Source organism: Laccaria bicolor, genomic scaffold, assembly GCF_000143565.1.
Source record: "Laccaria bicolor S238N-H82 LACBIscaffold_70 genomic scaffold, whole genome shotgun sequence".
Taxonomy (NCBI): domain Eukaryota; kingdom Fungi; phylum Basidiomycota; class Agaricomycetes; order Agaricales; family Hydnangiaceae; genus Laccaria; species Laccaria bicolor.
Window position 1 is genome coordinate 89,272 of NW_001889941.1, and position 7,598 is coordinate 96,869.

Consider the following 7,598-nt stretch of genomic DNA (forward strand, 5'->3'; position numbering starts at 1 on the left):
CGATGTTTTATTCTGTGTTTTTTTTTTGACCTATGGTCTCGGATTCTCAAAAATTCTGTACCTACAGCCCCAGCCTACCTACCTATCAACTCACTATTTTTTAAACCACAGCCAAAGATGCTGCAAGTCTTTGCATGGAGGAACATACATGACAATTACAGGAAAACCTGTGACTTTTACAATTCAGATTACCTTTCATATATCGTCAGGGCCAGTACTCAAAGTCTTGGCACTTGAGCATTCCATGTGTTTCTACACAGCCACCAGAACAACGAAATGTACCCCCTTCTGCACCCTTAGAACACTTTCGGACCTCAAATTTTGAATTTGGAGAGGTCTGAATCTTTGGGAAGGGACCTTTGGTAGTTTCTCCACATCCTGCCACCACCTTGAGACCAGGTCACTATTTTTTTTTTTGGCCTTCGGCCGGACCCCCCCCTCCCAGCTAGTGTTTGGGATCCATGTTCCACCACCCCCTTGCCAGGAGTAGCACAGATCACCAAATCATCCAAGTAACAAGTATTATGTTACAACTCTGAAAACAAGCCAGCATCAACATCCCTGACCAGCACCAGTATGTTCAGGACTGTCAAGCCCTTAGCCCCATCCCACAGCAGTGCTACATCATCTCCACATCTGATATCTCATCCTCATCCTCCAGTAAGTCATCATCCTCCTCATACTCTGAGCCAGCTAACATCCATCTGGCAATTGAGGACTTGAAGTGATCCTTGAGCAGAGTGCTATGGGGAGGTGGATAATATGTATTGCCATTCAACCATGGCTGCATTATGGTCAATCCATTGATACCTGGCATGAGGATGGAAAGAGGTGACAACATGAGTCTATTAGAGTGAATTGAGCATGTGAATAAGAAATGAGCATATAGGACCTTACTTCTAGATGAATGGAAAATAGGTGTGCACCAAATTGAATATGGTGTTTGACACAACACAGGGGAAAAACAGTGATTTGTCCAATGTGTAAATCCTGAGCATATGTTGATTGGAGGCATTATTGCTTGATAATTTACTTCATATTTGTCAGGTGGGTAAAGTCAAAATATGCCCAACATTGAACATCAACTGCAATTAGGATGTACACAAAGGACCACATGAGAACTATTGGTAAAATGTGCATCAATTTTTCCCCAGCAGCTCATTCAATATTTGATTTCAATGTACCCAGATATTATTAAATGTATCCAGAATATGCCCAATATTTCAAGACACATTTTAAGTAAATTCATCAGTTTCATTTAGATTGTTACTAATGGGCATATTTTACATGGGACTACCATCTATAGTGTCTTTTTATCTCAGCTTTATTTTTGAATATAACCTATTGAATAAATGTGAAGAAAATCATTGAGCAATAATGCCTCCAATCAACATATGCCCAGTGATTTACTCAATGGACAAATCACGGTTTCTCCCCTGTGCAAAGCAATAATCCATTGTAAATTGAGTTCATATGGTGTGTGTCAGTGTTCTCGTGATTAGGGCCACTTGTAAAAGCACCAGCAACTGAGTATGGGTCAACAGCAATTTGTGAATACCCTCTTCTCTCCCACTGAGCAAAATATTAGTGAGACTACTGCAGACAAGATGGAAGTGACACACCAAATCATAATACTGCAAAGGAAATATGTGGGTCCCAATAAACATCTCAGAATCAACCTCATATACAGGTACATCAAATCATCATCCTGGTTTTGTGCCATACACACAACACAACCCTTATCACGAGCAGTTAGGTGACTTTTAAACCTGGCACTCTCCTTAGAGTCATCCTAGCAAGACTGGATTAGGAAATGCAGATGGGCCTCAAGCTGAATTGACATACATGCTGAAATTGCCCACTATCCATGGTGGAAAGTTTAGTGCCTCTGAGCAAAGCAGCTTCTTTTTTGAATGTCAGCATAGCACTGTGGCAGGAATACTGCTGGGCCTCCCCAACTAGATGTGGGAAATTAATAGTGGGACATAGTACACCAATATATAGTGATGCCAACAGCCCAGCCCAGGGCTGTGGGCCACCAGGGTGAGCCACTGTTTTTGGGCGAGCCGAGCCACTAAACAGCTCCCAGCCCAGAGCCAGCCTGAGCCAGCCCAAGCCATGTCTTAAGTTGCTTAAATATCAGAGCCACCAGATAGCTCTAAACCTCCTAAATGCAATACTAAACACTGTGTAAAAGGCCCTAGTGCTATTTTGAATGTATAATTTTGTACCTTTCTTGCCAGAACCATCTCGTGAGCAATTTTGTTATAATCAAGAGGCAAATTGAAAAGCCACAGAAGAACTGTACCCATCATGCAGGCAAGATGTGGGTGACATGCACATGCTGGGGAAATTTATTATCTGAGCATCATTGAAGTGATGGTAACATTTTGATTATATATAAAATATTCTTCAAATTTGCCTCAGTGACACATGAAAGAGATATTTTGGTCACATTTAAGATGTAATGCTTCCATTTGCTTCAAAATGAACACAGTATTTTCCATTCATAATAAGCCTGGTGTGGCCATGTGAAAGTATAGTGAATGATCAAAAAAAAAAAACTTTGCATTTGCCTAGGAAACACATTGAGAAAGAAATCTCATTACATGGGGTAAAATTTAAATTGTTCAAAAAAGAATGCAGCTGTTCACTGGTGTAGTAAACTTTGGTACCTATAGTAAAGTTAGAGAAAGGGGTGGCAGGGAGACTTCCAGCCAACAAGGTATCAATAGACCAGCTTCATTAGCTCTCAGTGTTCAAGTCTGGATGATTATTGATAATGGAAATTAATATGTGATATACTAATTGTTGTGCTTAGTGATGACTATTGTAGATGAACATTTTAGGAAGGATGCTAGACTGATGCTAATGGGTAAGTAAGCTATGCACTGGATACAGATAATTATCCATAATGCTGACTGCTAACTGCAAATAATTAAAAGTTCTTATCAATAATGCTAACTGCTGACTGCTAACAACTAAATGTTCTCATTAATGACAGTATGACTGGCTATCCTGATCAGATGTACAAGGTTGATCCTAACATGGGTGGTAATTGATTTCGCTGATGCTAATTGGTAACTTTTGAAGGTAAGTGATGCACAGGGTACAGATAATGAATAATAACAATGCTGACTGCTAACAACTAACTGTTCTTATCAATGCCAACTGTAACAGTATGACTAGCTATTCTAATACAGATAATAGGTAATAATAATGCTAACTGCTGACTGCTAACAACTAACTGTTCTTATTAATGCAAACTGTGACAGTATAACTGACTATCCTGATCAGATGTACAATGTAATTGGCAATCAATTGCTTTGCTGATGATAGTGGGAAAGTAGATAAAGGTAAGCTATGCACCCAGTACAGATAATTATTCATAATGCTGACTGCTAACTGGTAAAATAATAATGCTAACTGCTAAATTAATCGAGTTTAGAATTATTTTTACTGTAGTCTAATCGGGCGCACGGGTGCCTAGGGGACGTAACACATCTCCTCTCCCCGAGATATTCCTGGTCTCTGAGACCAGTGTTTCAGGTTGAGCAGAGTCGAACTTTCCTCTCTCTTCCTCCTACCCCATCCTTCTGAGGTAGCGGTATCTTGCATTCATATTACAACTCTTAGTTGCATCGGATCAAATCCTCATCATTTCATTTCATGTCTACTGGCAATGTCGTTGATGCAACTCCTACTCCTCTTGAAACTCCTATTTCTGGTGGTAACAACGACACTACTCAAGGTGGTAACAATGGTGCGAGTGATCAACAGCATCCAGGAACAACTTCTGGTGAACAAGGTTCTGGTAATCGCTGATCCTTGTCACCGGAATCTGGGCAAAGTCGAGTTCGAACGCTTGGGAATGCCCCAGTTTCTATCGCTGCCCTTGCTGCTTGCAACAAGCCAATCGAAGACTTTCGTGCCTCAAACATCTCAAAAGCCACAGCACTTAGCCGAATCTACACCACACTCACCGACGCATTACCAGCAGACCCGACAGGAGTCGAAGAGGCCTTTGCGCGCTATATCGTCATCCTTGAAAACCACGAACACCACCTTTCCGAAGCCGAACGCCGCGGCAATAGGCAACATTCAAAATCACCTGTTGAAGAGCAATTTGATGAGGAGGAACTGTCTCGCCCAACGAAACGTGCAAAACCTGATGAGTCTCAATACCCATGGGTTGTCTCAGATTTCATACATTCGGTCACTTTATCCCCTTCCCTCACAGCTTCACTCGACCTCCTCAAACTGTATTCAGTCGACCCTAAGGGCACGAAGCGATCCCTCATCAACTCACCCACATGCCCTGAATTCCCAGACTCCGAATGGACGAACATTCTTGCGGGTCGCGCTGTCAACCTTGACACAGTACTTACAGGTTATTACTTGACATCCAATAACGATGAGCGCATTGAGTCAATCAGTGATCTCGATATCAAATTTGGAACCGTTGCCCCAACCAAAATTGTTTCAAGTGCGGGGGAGTGGACAATTGCTTGGAATAGAGCATCTCGCGCAACGTCAATGGCTTTCCCTCATCGTGCGGGAGAACTGGCCGACTATGCTGAGTACATCATCGCACTTTTTGCAGCAACTGATATCCTGTTCCATGACCAAGTTATTCTTTTCGACAAGGCTGTTCGCCGTCGTGTCGGCAGCCGACGTGATCTCGAGCTCACTCATTTCGACAAATTTGCCGATCTTAGAACCGCACACATGGATTCCATTGGTGCAGCTGTTGTGCAACGCTTACCTATCTCAAAGGTACCCTCGACTTCACGCAAGAAACAGGAGGCATGCAACCGATGGAATGAGGGGCTGTGCTTGCTTGATGGCAGCCAGTGTCGTCGACTCCATGTTTGCAACAAGTGCTCCAAGGGTGGCCACAAAGGACCTGAGTGCCCGTCCTCCCAGTAATTTCATCCCTGATATGTCTCGACCCACCTCTTCCGATGTTACGCATTGTTACCTTTATCTGCAGCCCCCTCGATCACCTACGCTGGGGGTAATTAATAAATGATTTCTATTTCATGTGGTTCTCGCCAACCCCAGCGTGAACCATGGACTCTTGATCGTCTAGTTCATGAACGGTCAATTGCATTGGGGATGTCCATTGACAACTCTTCTCACATCACATACACATCAGCCCTGAACTCATATCTCATGTTCTGCAAAATCCACAAGTTCGATATCACACCCACTGAACAAACTCTCAGCTTTTATGCTGTCTACATGTCATCACATATCAAACCCTCTTCCGTCAATTCTTATCTATCCGGGATCTGCAATCAGCTTGAACCTTTCTTCCCAGATGTGAGGAAAACCCGCAACTCTATGCTTGTGTCACGTACTATGACAGGATGTCAATGCCGCTTTGGAACTCCTGTAAAATGAAAACGCCCACTGTCAACCACTGATCTGCAAACTGTCATCTCTGCCATAGGGTCTTCCACTTGTCATGATGACAAGCTATTCCTCTCAATGCTAGAGACAGGTTTCCATGGCCTCATGCGTCTTGGAGAGATTACCTTCCCAGACAAAGCTGCACAGCGCAATTATCGGAAAGTTATCCTCTGGCACACTGTTGATATCACTGAGAAATCCTACTCATTTTGGCTGCCTGGCCACAAGGCCGACCGCTTCTATGAAGGAAACTTGATTATCATCGAAAAGACAAACCTCCCAACCGACCCATACTCATTTTTCACCTCATATTTACAATCACGAGACACCCTTCATCCGTTAAAACCTGAACTTTGGTTGCGTGAGTCTGGCAGTGTGCCGACCCGCTCCTGGTTCATGAAACGACTCCGTCGTTTCTTCCCTGCCGATATTGCAGGCCAATCTATGCGTGCTGGAGGTGCCACTTCTCTTGCTGAAGCTGGTGTACCTCCCAACATCATTCAAGCCATTGGACGATGGGCATCGGATACCTTTCAGATCTACATCAGAAAGAATCCTGTTCTTCTCCAAGCTATGTTATTTGGGCACCCTGCCCACCAACCAGCTACAAACATTTGATCTTTTCACTTTTTTCATTTAACATTGGACTATTTTCTCTGACTTGTACTGCCTCAGATTTTTATCCCGGCCTCTTACAAACATCACTCCACTCCACTCCACTCAACTTCTTTCTTCCTTTTTCAAAAGACACTTATATAATCTCCCCCCCTTCCCTTTCCCTCACTCACATTTATAGGTAATAGGACATCGAGGCCGTGAAATACATTTCTTGCGGGTTGCCCTCACATCGAGGCAACCCTGTTTTTGCCTATTATCTTTCATTTCTATTCAAGATTACGGACCTTCTTCCACCCTTGCACGATTAGTCGAGTTTAGAATTATTTTTACTGTAGTCTAATCGGGCGCATGGGTGCCTAGGGGACGTAACACATCTCCTCTCCCCGAGATATTCCTGGTCTCTGAGACCAGCGTTTCAGGTTGAGCAGAGTCGAACTTTCCTCTCTCTTCCTCCTACCCCATCCTTCTGAGGTAGCGGTATCTTGCATTCACCCACCCTCCTGCTCCCTCTTTTCTTCTTCATCTCGTCCGTTTGTAACGTAGAGGATCAGGACATCGAGGCCGTGAAATACATTTCTCGTGGGTTGCCCTCACATCGAGGCAACCCTGTTTTTGCCTATTATCTTTCATTTCTATTCAAGATTACGGACCTTCTTCCACCCTTGCACGATTAGCTGCTGACTGCTAACAACTAATTGTTCTTATTAATCCTAACTGTGACAGTGTGACCTGATCATTATTTATAATGCTGACTGCTAACTGCTGATAGTGTTCTTATTGACAATAATGCTAACCACTGACTGCTAACAACTAGATGTTCTTATTAATGTTCACTATGACAGTATGACTGGCTATTGTGATCAGATGTACAACATTGATCCTAACATGGGTGGTCATCAATTGCTTTGCTGATGCTAACTGGTAAATTTTCGAAGGTAAGTGATGCACTGGGTACAGATAATGAATAATAATAATGCTAACTGCTGACTGCTAACAACTAACTATTCTCATTAATGCTAACTGTGACAGTACAGCTGACTATTCTGATCAGATGTCCAAAGTTGATCCTGATGTAGTGGCAATCAATAGCTTTGCTAATGCTTATGGGTAAGTAGATAAAGGTAAGCTATGCACCAAGTATACATAGTTATTCATAATGCTGACTGCTAACTGCTAAATGAATCATGGTAACCGCTGACTGCAACAACCTATTGTTCTTATCAATTCTACCTCTGACGGTATGACTGGCTTGATCAGATGTACAAGATTGATCCTGATGTGATGGTAATTGGGATGCTAATAGGTAAGTATTTGAATGTAAGCTATGCACAGACTACAGATGGTTATTGATGATAATGCTGACTACTAACTGCAAACAGCTAACTGTTCTTCAATTGTTCTTATTGATGTTAACTGTGACTGGTGATTATCTGTGTGACTGTGCCCTACTACTCTATCTGATGACTCATATACAGGTCATGTGACTCCTTAGGTATCCAAAGGATTCTATTCTTTCTTGGACTTGAATATGTTTAGCACACAACCCTGAATTCTTCATGATCTCA